General features: G+C 39.7%; 1 protein-coding gene across 1 annotated transcript in view; it reads right to left on the bottom strand.

The window, feature by feature from the left end:
• Positions 1–17030, bottom strand: part of grhl2b (grainyhead-like transcription factor 2b) — a 115054-nt gene that overhangs the window by 3658 nt on the left and 94366 nt on the right. The window lies entirely within an intron of this gene.

Below are 17030 nucleotides of genomic sequence, written 5' to 3'. Positions count from 1 at the left end.
TCTAATGCTGTGCTCAATAGAATACCATTCTAATGCTGTGCTCAATAGAATACCATTCTAATGCTGTGTTCAATAGAATACCATTCTAATGCTGTGCTCAATAGAATACCATTCTAATGCTGTGCTCAATAGAATACCATTCTAATGCTGTGTTCAATAGAATACCATTCTAATGCTGTGCTCAATAGAATACCATTCTAATGCTGTGCTCAATAGAATACCATTCTAATGCTGTGCTCAATAGAATACCATTCTAATGCTGTGCTCAATAGAATACCATTCTAATGCTGTGTTCAATAGAATACCATTCTAATGCTGTGCTCAATAGAATACCATTCTAATGCTGTGCTCAATAGAATACCATGCTAATGTGGTGTTCAATAGAATACCATTCTAATGCTGTGCTCAATAGAATACCATTCTAATGCTGTGCTCAATAGAATACCATTCTAATGCTGTGCTCAATAGAATACCATTCTAATGTGGTGTTCAATAGAATACCATGCTAATGTGGTGCTCAATAGAATACCATGCTAATGTGGTGCTCAATAGAATACCATGCTAATGTGGTGTTCAATAGAATACCATGCTAATGTGGTGTTCAATAGAATACCATTCTAATGCTGTGCTCAATAGAATACCATTCTAATGCTGTGCTCAATAGAATACCATTCTAATGTGGTGTTCAATAGAATACCATGCTAATGTGGTGTTCAATAGAATACCATTCTAATGTGGTGTTCAATAGAATACCATGCTAATGTGGTGTTCAATAGAATACCATTCTAATGTGGTGTTCAATAGAATACCATTCTAATGTGGTGTTCAATAGAATACCATGCTAATGTGGTGTTCAATAGAATACCATTCTAATGTGGTGTTCAATAAAATACCAGTCTAATGCTGTGCTCAATAGAATACCATGCTAATGTGGTGTTCAATAGAATACCATGCTAATGTGGTGTTCAATAGAATACCTTTCTAATGTGGTGTTCAATAGAATACCATGCTAATGTGGTGTTCAATAGATACCATTCTAATGTGGTGTTCAATAGAATACCATGCTAATGTGGTGTTCAATAGAATACCATGCTAATGTGGTGTTCAATAGAATACCATTCTAAAGTGGTGTTCAATAGAATACCATTCTAATGTGGTGTTCAATAGAATACCATTCTAATGTGGTGTTCAATAGAATACCATGCTAATGTGGTGTTCAATATAATACCATTCTAATGCTGTGCTCAATAGAATACCATGCTAATGTGGTGTTCAATAGAATACCATGCTAATGTGGTGTTCAATAGAATACCATTCTAATGTGGTGTTCAATAGAATACCATTCTAATGTGGTGTTCAATAGAATACCATTCTAATGTGGTGTTCAATAGAATACCATTCTAATGTGGTGTTCAATAGAATACCATTCTAATGTGGTGTTCAATAGAATACCATTCTAATGTGGTGTTCAATAGAATACCATGCTAATGTGGTGTTCAATAGAATACCATTCTAATGTGGTGTTCAATAGAATACCATGCTAATGTGGTGTTCAATAGAATACCATGCTAATGTGGTGTTCAATAGAATACCATTCTAATGTGGTGTTCAATAGAATACCATTCTAATGCTGTGCTCAATAGAATACCATTCTAATGTGGTGTTCAATAGAATACCATTCTAATGTGGTGTTCAATAGAATACCATGCTAATGTGGTGTTCAATAGAATACCATTCTAATGTGGTGTTCAATAGAATACCATGCTAATGTGGTGTTCAATAGAATACCATGCTAATGTGGTGTTCAATAGAATACCATGCTAATGTGGTGTTCAATAGAATACCATGCTAATGCTGTGCTCAAAAGAATTCAAAACAAATCCAACTTTATTTGTCATATGATCCGAATACAACAAGTGTAGACTTTACCGTGAAATGCTTACTGACAAGCCCTTAACCAACAGCGCAGTTCAAGAATAAGAAAATATTGACCAAATAAGCTAAAATAAAAGTAATAATATAAAGTAACACAATAACAATAAGGAGGCTGAATACAGGGTGTTACGGTACAGAGTCAATATGGAGGCTATATACAGGGGGCACCGGTACAGAGTCAATGTGGAGGCTATATACAGGGGGAACCGGTACAGAGTCAATGTGGAGGCTATATACAGGGTGTTACGGTACCGAGTCAGTGTGGAGGCTATATACAGGGTGTTACGGTACAAAGTCAATGTGGCGGCTATATACAGGGTGTTACGGTACAGAGTCAGTCTGGAGGCTATATACAGGGTGTTACGGTACAGAGTCAATGTGGAGGCTATATACAGGGGGTACCGGTACAGAGTCAATGTGGAGGCTATATACAGGGGGTACCAGTACAGAGTCAATGTGGAGGCTATATACAGGGTGTTACGGTACAGAGTCAATGTGGAGGCTATATACAGGGGGTACCGGTACAGAGTCAACGTGGAGGCTATATACAGGGGGTACCGGTACAGAGTCAATGTGGAGGCTATATACAGGGGGTACCAGTACAGAGTCAATGTGGAGGCTATATACAGGGGGTACTGGTACAGAGTCAATGTGGAGGCTATATACAAGGTGTTACGGGACAGAGTCAGTGTGGAGGCTATATACAGGGGGTACCGGTACAGAGTCAATGTGGAGGCTATATACAGGGTGTTACGGTACAGAGTCAATGTGGACGCTATATACAGGGTGTTACGGTACCGAGTCAATGTGGAGGCTAAATAGAGGAGGTACCGGTACCGAGTCAGTGTGCGGGGGTACAGGCTAGTTGAGGTAATCTGTACATGTAGGTGGGGGTGAAGTGACTATGCATAGATAACAAACAAACAGCCAGTAGCAGCAGTGTACAAAAGAGGGGGGGTGATGTAAATTGTCCGGTGGCGATTTTATGAATTGTTCAGCAGTCTAATGGCTTGGGGGTAGAAGCTGTTGAGGAGCCTTTTGGTCCTAGACTTGGCGCTCAGGTACCACTTACCCTGCAGTAGCAGAGAAAACAGTCTATAACTTGGGTGACTGGAGTCTCTGACAATTGTATGGGCTTTCCTCTGACACCGCCTAGTATTTAGGTCCTGGATGGCAGGAAGCTTGGCCCCAGTGATGTATTGGGCCGTTCGCATTACCTTCTGTAGTGCCTTACGGTCAGATGCCAGGCAGCTGCCATACCAGGCGGTGATGCAACCGGTCAGAGTGCTCTCGATGGTGCAGCTGTAGAACCTTTTGATGATCTGGGAACCCATGCCAAATGTTTTCAGTCTCCTGAGGGTGAATAGGCATTGGCGTGCCCTATTCACAACTGTCTTGGAATGTTTGGACCATGACAGTTAGTTGGTGATGTGGACGCCAAGGAACTTGAAACTCTCGACCCGCTCCACTACAGCCCCGTCGATGTTAATGGGGGCCTGTTCGGCCCGCCTTTTCCTGTAGTCCACGATCATCTCCTTTGTCTTGCTCACATTGAGGGAGAGGTTGTTGTCCTGGCACCACACTGCCAGTTCTCTGACCTCCCTATACAGTTGTGGCCAAAAGTTTTGAGAATGACACAAATATTAATTTTCACAAAGTCTGCTGCCTCAGTTTATATGATGGCAATTTGCATATACTCCAGAATGTTATGAGGGGTGATCAGATGAATTGCAATTAATTGCAAAGTCCCTCTTTACCATGCAAATGAACTGAATCCCCCAAAAACATTTCCACTGCATTTCAGCCCTGCCACAAAAGGACCAGCTGACATCATGTCAGTGATTCTCTCGTTAACACAGGTGTGAGTATTGACGAGGACAAGGCTGGAGATCACTCTGTCATGCTGATTGAGTTCGAATAACAGACTGGAAGCTTCAAAAGGAGGGTGGTGCTTGGAATCATTGTTCTTCCTCTGTCAGCCATGGTTACCTGCAAGGAAGCACGTGCCGTCATCATTGCTTTGCACAAAAAGGGCTTCACAGGCAAAGATATTGCTGCCAGTAAGATTGCACATAAATCAACCACTTATCTGATCATCAAGAACTTCAAGGAGAGCGGTTCAATTGTTGTGAAGAAGGCTTCAGGGCGCCCAAGAAAGTCCAGCAAGCGCCAGGACCGTCTCCTAAAGTTTATTCAGCTGCGGGATCGGGGCACCACCAGTACAGAGCTTGCTCGGGAATGGCAGCAGGCAGGTGTGAGTGCATCTGCACGCACAGTGAGGCGAAGACTTTTGGAGGATGGCCTGGTGTCAAGAAGGGCAGCAAAGAAGCCACTTCTCTCCAGGAAAAACATCAGGCACAGACTGATATTCTGCAAAAGGTAGAGGGATTGGACTGCTGAGGACTGGGGTAAAGTCATTTTCTCTGATGAATCCCCTTTCCAATTGTTTGGGTCATCCGGACAAAAGCTTGTCCGGAGAAGACAAGGTGAGCGCTACCATCAGTCCTGTATCATGCCAACAGTAAAGCATCCTGAGACCATTCATGTGTGGGATTGCTTTTCAGCCAAGGGAGTGGGCTCACTCACAATTTTGCCTAAGAACATAGCCATGAATAAAGAATGGTATCAACACATCCTTTGAGAGCAACTTCTCCCAACCATCCAAGAACAGTTTGGTGTCGAACAATGCCTTTTCCAGCATGATGGAGCACCTTGCCATAAGGCAAAAGTGATAACTAAGTGGCTCGGAGAACAAAACATTGATATGTTGGGTCCATGGCCAGGAAACTCCCCAGACCTTAATCCCAGTGAGAACTTTTGGTCAATCCTCAAGACGCGGGTGGACAAACAAAAACCCACAAATTCTGACAAACTCCAAGCATTGATTATGCAAGACTGGGCTGCAATCAGTCAGGATGTGGCCCAGAAGTTAATTGACAGCATGCTAGGGCGGATTGCAGAGGTCTTGAAAAAGAAGGGTCAACACTGCAAAAATTGACTCTTTGCATCAACTTCATGTAATTGTCAATAAAAGCCTTTGACACTTATGAAATGCTTGTAATTATACTTCTGTATTCCATAGTAACATCTGACAAAAATATCTAAAGATCCTGAAGCAGCAAACTTTGTGGAAATTAATATTTGTGTCATTATCAAAACTTTTGGCCACGATTGTAGGCCGTCTCATCGTTGTCGCTAATCAGGCCTACCACTGTTGTATTGTCAGCAAACTTAATGATGGTGTTAGAGTCGTGTTTGGCCACACAGTCGTGGGTAAACAGGGAATACAGGAGGGGACTAAGTACACACCCCTGAGAGGCCCCAGTGTTAAGGATCAGCGTGGCAGACGTGTTGTTGCCTACCCTTACCACCTGGGGGCGGCCCGTCAGGAAGTCCAGGATCCAGTTGCAGAAGGAGGTGTTTAGTCCCAGGGTCCTTAGATTAGTGATGAGCTTCGTGGGCACTATGGTGTTGAACGCTGAGCTGTAGTCAATGAACAGCATTCTCACATAGGTGTTCCTTTTGTTCAGGTGAGAAAAGGAAATGTGATTGCGATTGAGATCCAACGAGCATCAGAGCCGGTGTAGTAGGATTCAATTTTAATCCTGTATTGTTTAATGGTTCGTATGAGGGCATAGCGGGATTTCTTGTAAACGTCCAAATTAGTCTCCCGCTCCTTGAAAGCAGCAGCTCTAGCCTTTAGCTCGATGCGGATGTTGCCTGTAATCCATGGATCCTGGTGGGGATATGTACGTGCGGTCACTGTGGAGACTTCTTCATCGATGCACTTATTGATGAAGCCGATGACTGACTTGGTGTACTCCTCAATGCCATTGGATGAATCCCGGAACATATTCCAGTCTGTGCTAGCAAAATAGTCCTGTAGTGTAGCATCCGTGTCATCTGACCAGTTCCGTTTTGAGCGAGTCACTGGTACTTCCTGCTTTAATTTTTGCTTGAAAGCAGGAGGACAGAATTATGGTCAGATTTGACAAATGGAGGGCGGGGGAGAGCTTTGTATGCATATCTGTGTGTGGAGTAAAGTTGGTCTAGGATTTTTTTCCCCTGGTTGCACATGTGACATGCTGATAAAAATGTGGTAAAACTGATTTAAGTTTGCCTGCGTTAAAGTCCCCTGCCATTAGGAGCGAAGCTTCTGGATGAGCATTTTCTTCTTTGCTTATGACCTTATAGAGTTGGTTGAGTGCGGTCTTAGTTCCAGCTTCGTTCTATGGTGGTAAATAGACGGCAACGAATAATACAGATGAGAACTCTCTTGGTAGATAGTGTGGTCTACAGCTTATCAAAAGGTACTCTACCTCAGGTGAGCAATACCTCGAAACTTTTTTAATATTAGACATCACGCACCAGCTGTTATTGACAAAAAGACACACACCCCCACCCCTCGTCTTACCAGAGGTAGCGTCTCTGTTCTGCCGGTGCATGGAAAATCCTGCAAGCTATTTATTGTCCATATCTTCGTTCAGCCACGTCTCGGTGAAACATAAGATGTTACAGTTTTTAATGTCCCTTTGGTAGGCTAATCTTAATCGTAAGTCATCAATTTTATTTTCCAATGATTGCACGTTAGCAAGAAGAACGGAAGGCAGTGGGAGTTTACTCGCTCGCCTCCGGATTCTCAGGAGGCTGCCCGATCTGCGGCCCCTTTTCCGGTGTCTTTTCTTCACGCAAACGGTGTGGTTCTGGGCCTGTTCCAGTGAAAGCAGGGTATTCTTCTCGTCGGACTCGTTAAAGGAAAAAGTTTTTTCCAGTCTGCGGTAAGTAATCTCTTTTCTGATGTCCAGAAGTTATTTTTGGTCATAAGAGACGGTAGCAGCAACATTATGTACAGAATATGTTAAAAAATAATTTAGACAAAACGCAAAAAATAACAACAAAATAGCACAATTGGTTGGGAGAATGTAAAACGTCAGCCATGTTCTTCGGCGCCATCTTAGGTTTCCATTCTAATGCCATGTTCAATAGAAATCCATTCTGGTGCCGTGCTCAACAGAATTCCATTCTGATGCCGTGCACAACAGAATTCCATTCTGATGCTGTGTTCAATGGAATTCCATTCTGATGCCGTGTTCAATGGAATTCCATTCTGATGCCGTGTTCAATAGAATTCCATTCTGATGCCATGCTCAATAAAATTCCATTCTGATGCCGTGCTCAATAGAATTCCATTCTGATGCCGTGCTCAATAGAATTCCATTCTGATGCCGTGTTCAATAGAATTCCATTCTGATGCCGTGTTCAATAGAATTCCATTCTAATGCCATGCTCAATAAAATTCCATTCTGATGCCGTGCTCAATAGAATTCCATTCTGATGCCGTGTTCAATATAATTCAGTTCTAATTATGTGCTCAAAAGAATTCCATTCTGATGCTGTGCTCAACATAATTCCATTCTAATGCCGTGTTCAATAGAATTCCATTCTGATGCCATGCTCCAAAAAAATCCATTCTGATGCCGTGTTCAATATAATTCAGTTCTAATTATGTGCTCAAAAGAATTCCATTCTGATGCTGTGCTCAACATAATTCCATTCTGATGCCGTGCTCAATAAAATTCCATTCTGATGCCGTGTTCAATAGAATTCCATTCTAATTATGTGCTCAAAATAATTCCGTTCTAATTATGTCCTCAATAGTATTCCATTTTGATGCAGTGTTCAATAGAATTCCATTCTAATGCCGTGTTCAATAGAATTCAATTCTAATGCCGTGTTCAACAGAAATCCGTTCTAATTATGTGCTCAATAGAATTCCATTCTAATGCCGTGCTCAACCGAATTCCATTCTAATGTGTTCAATAGAATTCCATTCTGATGCAATGCTCAATAAAATTCCATTCTGATGCCGTGTTCAAAAGAATTAAGTTTAATTATGTGCTGAGAATTCCATTATAATGCCGTGCTCAATAGAATTCCATGTTAATGCCGTGTTCAAAAGAATTCCATTCTAATGCCGTGTTCAACAGAATTCCATTCTAATGCCGTGTTCAATAGAATTCCATTCTAATGCCGTGTTCAATAGAATTCAATTCTAATGCGGTTTTCAATATATTTCCATTCGGATGCCGTGTTCAATAGAATTCCATTCTAAATCCGTGTTCAATAGAATTCCATTCTATTGCCGTGTTCAATAGAAATCCATTCTACTGCGGTGTTCAATAGAATTCCATTCTAATGCCGTGTTCAATAGAATTCCATTCTGATGCAGTGTTCAATAGAATTCCATTCCGATGTTGTGTTCAATAGAATTACACTCCGATGCTGTGTTCAATAAAATTCCATTCTAATGCCGTGTTCAATAGAATTCCATTCTAATGCCGTGCTCAATAGAATCCCATTATGATGCCGTGCTCAATAGAATTCCATTCTAATTATGTCCTCAATAGAATTCCATTTTGATGCAGTGTTCAATAGAATTCCATTCTAATGCCGTGTTCAATAGAATTCCGTTGTAATTATGTGCTCAATAGAATTCCATTCTAATGCCATGCTCAATAGAATTCCATTCTAATGATGTGTTCAATAGAATTCAGTTATGATGCAATGCTCAATAAAATTCCATTCTGATGCCTTGTTCAACAGAATTCCATTCTAATGCCGTGTTCAATAGAATTCCATTCTAATGCCGTGTTCAACAGAATTCAATTCTAATGCGGTTTTAAATATATTTCCATTCGGATGCCGTGTTCAATAGAATTCCATTCTAAATCCGTGTTCAATAGAATTCCATTCTATTGCCGTGTTCAATAGAAATCCATTCTAATGCCGTATTCAATAGATTTCCATTCTAATGCCGTGTTCAATAGAATTCCATTCTAATGCCGTGTTCAACAGAATTCCATTCCAATGTTGTGTTCAATAGAATTACATTCCGATGCCGTGTTCAATAGAATTCCATTCCGATGCCGTGTTCAATAGAATTCCGTTCTATTTATGTCCTCAATAAAATTACATTCTAATGCCATGCTAAATAGAATTCCATGTTGATGCCGTGCTCAATAGAATTCCGTTCTAACGCGTGATCAATGGAATTCCATTCTACTGTCGTGTTCAATAGAATTCCATTCTGATGTCGTGCTCAATAGAATTCCATTCTGATGCCGTGCTCAATAGAATTCCATTCTGATGCCGTGTTCAATGGAATTCCATTCTACTGTCGTGTGCAATAGAATTCCATTTTGATGTCGTGCTCAATAGAATTCAGTTGAATTATGTGCTCAGAATTACATTCTAATGTCGTGCTCAATAGAATTCCATGTTGATGCCGTGATCAACTGAACTCCATTCTAATGCCGTGTTCAACAGAATTCCATTCTAATGCCGTGTTCAACAGAATTCCATTCTAATGCCGTGTTCAACAGAATTCCATTCTAATGCCCTGTTCAACAGAATTCCATTCTAATGCCGTGTTCAACAGAATTCCATTCTAATGCCGTGTTCAACAGAATTCCATTCTAATGCCGTGTTCAACAGAATTCCATTCTAATGCCGTGTTCAACAGAATTCCATTCGAATGCCGTGTTCAACAGAATTCCATTCTAATGCCTTGTTCAACAGAATTCCATTCTAATGCCGTGTTCAATAGAATTCCATTCTAATGCCGTGTTCAATAGAATTCAATTCTAATGCGGTTTTAAATATATTTCCATTCGGATGCCGTGTTCAATAGAATTCCATTCTAAATCCGTGTTCAATAGAATTCCATTCTATTGCCGTGTTCAATAGAAATCCATTCTAATGCCGTGTTCAATAGAATTCCATTCTAATGCCGTGTTCAATAGAATTCCATTCTAATGCCGTGTTCAACAGAATTCCATTCCAATGTTAAGTTCAATAGAATTACATTCCGATGCCGTGTTCAATAGAATTCCATTCTAACGCGTGATCAATGGAATTCCATTCTACTGTCGTGTTCAATAGAATTCCATTCTGATGTCGTGCTCAATAGAATTCCATTCTGATGCCGTGCTCAATAGAATTCCATTCTGATGCCGTGTTCAATGGAATTCCATTCTGATGCCGTGCTCAATAGAATTCCATTCTGATGCCGTGCTCAATAGAATTCCATTCTGATGCCGTGTTCAATGGAATTCCATTCTACTGGCGTGTGCAATAGAATTCCATTTTGATGTCGTGCTCAATAGAATTCAGTTGAATTATGTGCTCAGAATTACATTCTAATGTCGTGCTCAATAGAATTCCATGTTGATGCCGTGATCAACTGAACTCCATTCTAATGCCGTGTTCAACAGAATTCCATTCTGATGCCGTGTTCAATGGAATTCCATTCTGATGCCGTGCTCAATAGAATTCCATTCTGATGCCGTGTTCAATGGAATTCCATTCTACTGTCGTGTGCAATAGAATTCCATTTTGATGTCGTGCTCAATAGAATTCAGTTGAATTATGTGCTCAGAATTACATTCTAATGTCGTGCTCAATAGAATTCCATGTTGATGCCGTGATCAACTGAACTCCATTCTAATGCCGTGTTCAACAGAATTCCATTCTAATGCCGTGTTCAACAGAATTCCATTCTAATGCCGTGTTCAACAGAATTCCATTCTAGTGTCGTGTTCAACAGAATTCCATTCTAATGCCGTGTTCAACAGAATTCCATTCTAATGCCTTGTTCAACAGAATTCCATTCTAATGCCGTGTTCAATAGAATTCCATTCTAATGCCGTGTTCAATAGAATTCCATTCTAATGCCGTGTTCAATAGAATTCAATTCTAATGCGGTTTTAAATATATTTCCATTCGGATGCCGTGTTCAATAGAATTCCATTCTAAATCCGTGTTCAATAGAATTCCATTCTATTGCCGTGTTCAATAGAAATCCATTCTAATGCCGTGTTCAATAGAATTCCATTCTAATGCCGTGTTCAATAGAATTCCATTCTAATGCCGTGTTCAACAGAATTCCATTCCAATGTTGTGTTCAATAGAATTACATTCCGATGCCGTGTTCAATAGAATTCCATTCCGATGCCGTGTTCAATACAATTCAATTCTAATGCGGTTTTAAATATATTTCCATTCGGATGCCGTGTTCAATAGAATTCCATTCTAAATCCGTGTTCAATAAAATTCCATTCTATTGCCGTGTTCAATAGAAATCCATTCTAATGCCGTGTTCAATAGAATTCCATTCTAATGCCGTGTTCAATAGAATTCCATTCTAATGCCGTGTTCAACAGAATTCCATTCCAATGTTGTGTTCAATAGAATTACATTCCGATGCCGTGTTCAATAGAATTACATTCCGATGCCGTGTTCAATAGAATTCCGTTCTATTTATGTCCTCAATAAAAATACATTCTATTGCCATGCTAAATAGAATTCCATGTTGATGCCGTGCTCAATAGAATTCCGTTCTAACGCGTGATCAATGGAATTCCATTCTACTGTCGTGTTCAATAGAATTCCATTCTGATGTCGTGCTCAATAGAATTCCATTCTGATGCCGTGTTCAATAGAATTCCATTCTAATGCCGTGTTCAACAGAATTCCATTCCAATGTTGTGTTCAATAGAATTGCATTCCGATGCCGTGTTCAATAGAATTACATTCTAACGCGTGATCAATGGAATTCCATTCTACTGTCGTGTTCAATAGAATTCCATTCTGATGTCGTGCTCAATAGAATTCCATTCTGATGCCGTGCTCAATAGAATTCCATTCTGATGCCGTGTTCAATGGAATTCCATTCTGATGCCGTGCTCAATAGAATTCCATTCTGATGCCGTGCTCAATAGAATTCCATTCTGATGCCGTGTTCAATGGAATTCCATTCTACTGGCGTGTGCAATAGAATTCCATTTTGATGTCGTGCTCAATAGAATTCAGTTGAATTATGTGCTCAGAATTACATTCTAATGTCGTGCTCAATAGAATTCCATGTTGATGCCGTGATCAACTGAACTCCATTCTAATGCCGTGTTCAACAGAATTCCATTCTGATGCCGTGTTCAATGGAATTCCATTCTGATGCCGTGCTCAATAGAATTCCATTCTGATGCCGTGTTCAATGGAATTCCATTCTACTGTCGTGTGCAATAGAATTCCATTTTGATGTCGTGCTCAATAGAATTCAGTTGAATTATGTGCTCAGAATTACATTCTAATGTCGTGCTCAATAGAATTCCATGTTGATGCCGTGATCAACTGAACTCCATTCTAATGCCGTGTTCAACAGAATTCCATTCTAATGCCGTGTTCAACAGAATTCCATTCTAATGCCGTGTTCAACAGAATTCCATTCTAGTGCCGTGTTCAACAGAATTCCATTCTAATGCCGTGTTCAACAGAATTCCATTCTAATGCCTTGTTCAACAGAATTCCATTCTAATGCCGTGTTCAATAGAATTCCATTCTAATGCCGTGTTCAATAGAATTCAATTCTAATGCGGTTTTAAATATATTTCCATTCGGATGCCGTGTTCAATAGAATTCCATTCTAAATCCGTGTTCAATAGAATTCCATTCTATTGCCGTGTTCAATAGAAATCCATTCTAATGCCGTGTTCAATAGAATTCCATTCTAATGCCGTGTTCAATAGAATTCAATTCTAATGCGGTTTTAAATATATTTCCATTCGGATGCCGTGTTCAATAGAATTCCATTCTAAATCCGTGTTCAATAGAATTCCATTCTATTGCCGTGTTCAATAGAAATCCATTCTAATGCCGTGTTCAATAGAATTCCATTCTAATGCCGTGTTCAATAGAATTCCATTCTAATGCCGTGTTCAACAGAATTCCATTCCAATGTTGTGTTCAATAGAATTACATTCCGATGCCGTGTTCAATAGAATTCCATTCCGATGCCGTGTTCAATACAATTCAATTCTAATGCGGTTTTAAATATATTTCCATTCGGATGCCGTGTTCAATAGAATTCCATTCTAAATCCGTGTTCAATAAAATTCCATTCTATTGCCGTGTTCAATAGAAATCCATTCTAATGCCGTGTTCAATAGAATTCCATTCTAATGCCGTGTTCAATAGAATTCCATTCTAATGCCGTGTTCAACAGAATTCCATTCCAATGTTGTGTTCAATAGAATTACATTCCGATGCCGTGTTCAATAGAATTACATTCCGATGCCGTGTTCAATAGAATTCCGTTCTATTTATGTCCTCAATAAAAATACATTCTATTGCCATGCTAAATAGAATTCCATGTTGATGCCGTGCTCAATAGAATTCCGTTCTAACGCGTGATCAATGGAATTCCATTCTACTGTCGTGTTCAATAGAATTCCATTCTGATGTCGTGCTCAATAGAATTCCATTCTGATGCCGTGTTCAATAGAATTCCATTCTAATGCCGTGTTCAACAGAATTCCATTCCAATGTTGTGTTCAATAGAATTGCATTCCGATGCCGTGTTCAATAGAATTACATTCTAACGCGTGATCAATGGAATTCCATTCTACTGTCGTGTTCAATAGAATTCCATTCTGATGTCGTGCTCAATAGAATTCCATTCTGATGCCGTGCTCAATAGAATTCCATTCTGATGCCGTGTTCAATGGAATTCCATTCTGATGCCGTGCTCAATAGAATTCCATTCTGATGCCGTGCTCAATAGAATTCCATTCTGATGCCGTGTTCAATGGAATTCCATTCTACTGGCGTGTGCAATAGAATTCCATTTTGATGTCGTGCTCAATAGAATTCAGTTGAATTATGTGCTCAGAATTACATTCTAATGTCGTGCTCAATAGAATTCCATGTTGATGCCGTGATCAACTGAACTCCATTCTAATGCCGTGTTCAACAGAATTCCATTCTGATGCCGTGTTCAATGGAATTCCATTCTGATGCCGTGCTCAATAGAATTCCATTCTGATGCCGTGTTCAATGGAATTCCATTCTACTGTCGTGTGCAATAGAATTCCATTTTGATGTCGTGCTCAATAGAATTCAGTTGAATTATGTGCTCAGAATTACATTCTAATGTCGTGCTCAATAGAATTCCATGTTGATGCCGTGATCAACTGAACTCCATTCTAATGCCGTGTTCAACAGAATTCCATTCTAATGCCGTGTTCAACAGAATTCCATTCTAATGCCGTGTTCAACAGAATTCCATTCTAGTGCCGTGTTCAACAGAATTCCATTCTAATGCCGTGTTCAACAGAATTCCATTCTAATGCCTTGTTCAACAGAATTCCATTCTAATGCCGTGTTCAATAGAATTCCATTCTAATGCCGTGTTCAATAGAATTCAATTCTAATGCGGTTTTAAATATATTTCCATTCGGATGCCGTGTTCAATAGAATTCCATTCTAAATCCGTGTTCAATAGAATTCCATTCTATTGCCGTGTTCAATAGAAATCCATTCTAATGCCGTGTTCAATAGAATTCCATTCTAATGCCGTGTTCAATAGAATTCCATTCTAATGCCGTGTTCAACAGAATTCCATTCCAATGTTGTGTTCAATAGAATTACATTCCGATGCCGTGTTCAATAGAATTCCATTCCGATGCCGTGTTCAATAGAATTCCATTCTAAATCCGTGTTCAATAAAATTCCATTCTATTGCCGTGTTCAATAGAAATCCATTCTAATGCCGTGTTCAATAGAATTCCATTCTAATGCCGTGTTCAATAGAATTCCATTCTAATGCCGTGTTCAACAGAATTCCATTCCAATGTTGTGTTCAATAGAATTACATTCCGATGCCGTGTTCAATAGAATTACATTCCGATGCCGTGTTCAATAGAATTCCGTTCTATTTATGTCCTCAATAAAAATACATTCTATTGCCATGCTAAATAGAATTCCATGTTGATGCCGTGCTCAATAGAATTCCGTTCTAACGCGTGATCAATGGAATTCCATTCTACTGTCGTGTTCAATAGAATTCCATTCTGATGTCGTGCTCAATAGAATTCCATTCTGATGCCGTGTTCAATAGAATTCCATTCTAATGCCGTGTTCAACAGAATTCCATTCCAATGTTGTGTTCAATAGAATTGCATTCCGATGCCGTGTTCAATAGAATTACATTCTAACGCGTGATCAATGGAATTCCATTCTACTGTCGTGTTCAATAGAATTCCATTCTGATGTCGTGCTCAATAGAATTCCATTCTGATGCCGTGCTCAATAGAATTCCATTCTGATGCCGTGTTCAATGGAATTCCATTCTGATGCCGTGCTCAATAGAATTCCATTCTGATGCCGTGCTCAATAGAATTCCATTCTGATGCCGTGTTCAATGGAATTCCATTCTACTGGCGTGTGCAATAGAATTCCATTTTGATGTCGTGCTCAATAGAATTCAGTTGAATTATGTGCTCAGAATTACATTCTAATGTCGTGCTCAATAGAATTCCATGTTGATGCCGTGATCAACTGAACTCCATTCTAATGCCGTGTTCAACAGAATTCCATTCTGATGCCGTGTTCAATGGAATTCCATTCTGATGCCGTGCTCAATAGAATTCCATTCTGATGCCGTGTTCAATGGAATTCCATTCTACTGTCGTGTGCAATAGAATTCCATTTTGATGTCGTGCTCAATAGAATTCAGTTGAATTATGTGCTCAGAATTACATTCTAATGTCGTGCTCAATAGAATTCCATGTTGATGCCGTGATCAACTGAACTCCATTCTAATGCCGTGTTCAACAGAATTCCATTCTAATGCCGTGTTCAACAGAATTCCATTCTAATGCCGTGTTCAACAGAATTCCATTCTAGTGCCGTGTTCAACAGAATTCCATTCTAATGCCGTGTTCAACAGAATTCCATTCTAATGCCTTGTTCAACAGAATTCCATTCTAATGCCGTGTTCAATAGAATTCCATTCTAATGCCGTGTTCAATAGAATTCAATTCTAATGCGGTTTTAAATATATTTCCATTCGGATGCCGTGTTCAATAGAATTCCATTCTAAATCCGTGTTCAATAGAATTCCATTCTATTGCCGTGTTCAATAGAAATCCATTCTAATGCCGTGTTCAATAGAATTCCATTCTAATGCCGTGTTCAATAGAATTCCATTCTAATGCCGTGTTCAACAGAATTCCATTCCAATGTTGTGTTCAATAGAATTACATTCCGATGCCGTGTTCAATAGAATTCCATTCCGATGCCGTGTTCAATAGAATTCCGTTCTATTTATGTCCTCAATAAAAATACATTCTATTGCCATGCTAAATAGAATTCCATGTTGATGCCGTGCTCAATAGAATTCCGTTCTAACGCGTGATCAATGGAATTCCATTCTACTGTCGTGTTCAATAGAATTCCATTCTGATGTCGTGCTCAATAGAATTCCATTCTGATGCCGTGCTCAATAGAATTCCATTCTGATGCCGTGTTCAATGGAATTCCATTCTGATGCCGTGCTCAATAGAATTCCATTCTGATGCCGTGCTCAATAGAATTCCATTCTGATGCCGTGTTCAATGGAATTCCATTCTACTGGCGTGTGCAATAGAATTCCATTTTGATGTCGTGCTCAATAGAATTCAGTTGAATTATGTGCTCAGAATTACATTCTAATGTCGTGCTCAATAGAATTCCATGTTGATGCCGTGATCAACTGAACTCCATTCTAATGCCGTGTTCAACAGAATTCCATTCTGATGCCGTGTTCAATGGAATTCCATTCTGATGCCGTGCTCAATAGAATTCCATTCTGATGCCGTGTTCAATGGAATTCCATTCTACTGTCGTGTGCAATAGAATTCCATTTTGATGTCGTGCTCAATAGAATTCAGTTGAATTATGTGCTCAGAATTACATTCTAATGTCGTGCTCAATAGAATTCCATGTTGATGCCGTGATCAACTGAACTCCATTCTAATGCCGTGTTCAACAGAATTCCATTCTAATGCCGTGTTCAACAGAATTCCATTCTAATGCCGTGTTCAACAGAATTCCATTCTAGTGCCGTGTTCAACAGAATTCCATTCTAATGCCGTGTTCAACAGAATTCCATTCTAATGCCGTGTTCAACAGAATTCCATTCTAATGCCGTGTTCAACAGAATTCCATTTTAATGCCGTGTTCAACAGAATTCCATTCTAATGCCGTGTTCAACAGAATTC

The sequence above is a fragment of the Salvelinus alpinus genome, chromosome 29 (genome assembly GCF_045679555.1).
Source record: "Salvelinus alpinus chromosome 29, SLU_Salpinus.1, whole genome shotgun sequence".
Classification (NCBI taxonomy): Eukaryota; Metazoa; Chordata; class Actinopteri; order Salmoniformes; family Salmonidae; genus Salvelinus; species Salvelinus alpinus.
This window is presented reverse-complemented; position numbering and strand designations above follow the sequence as displayed.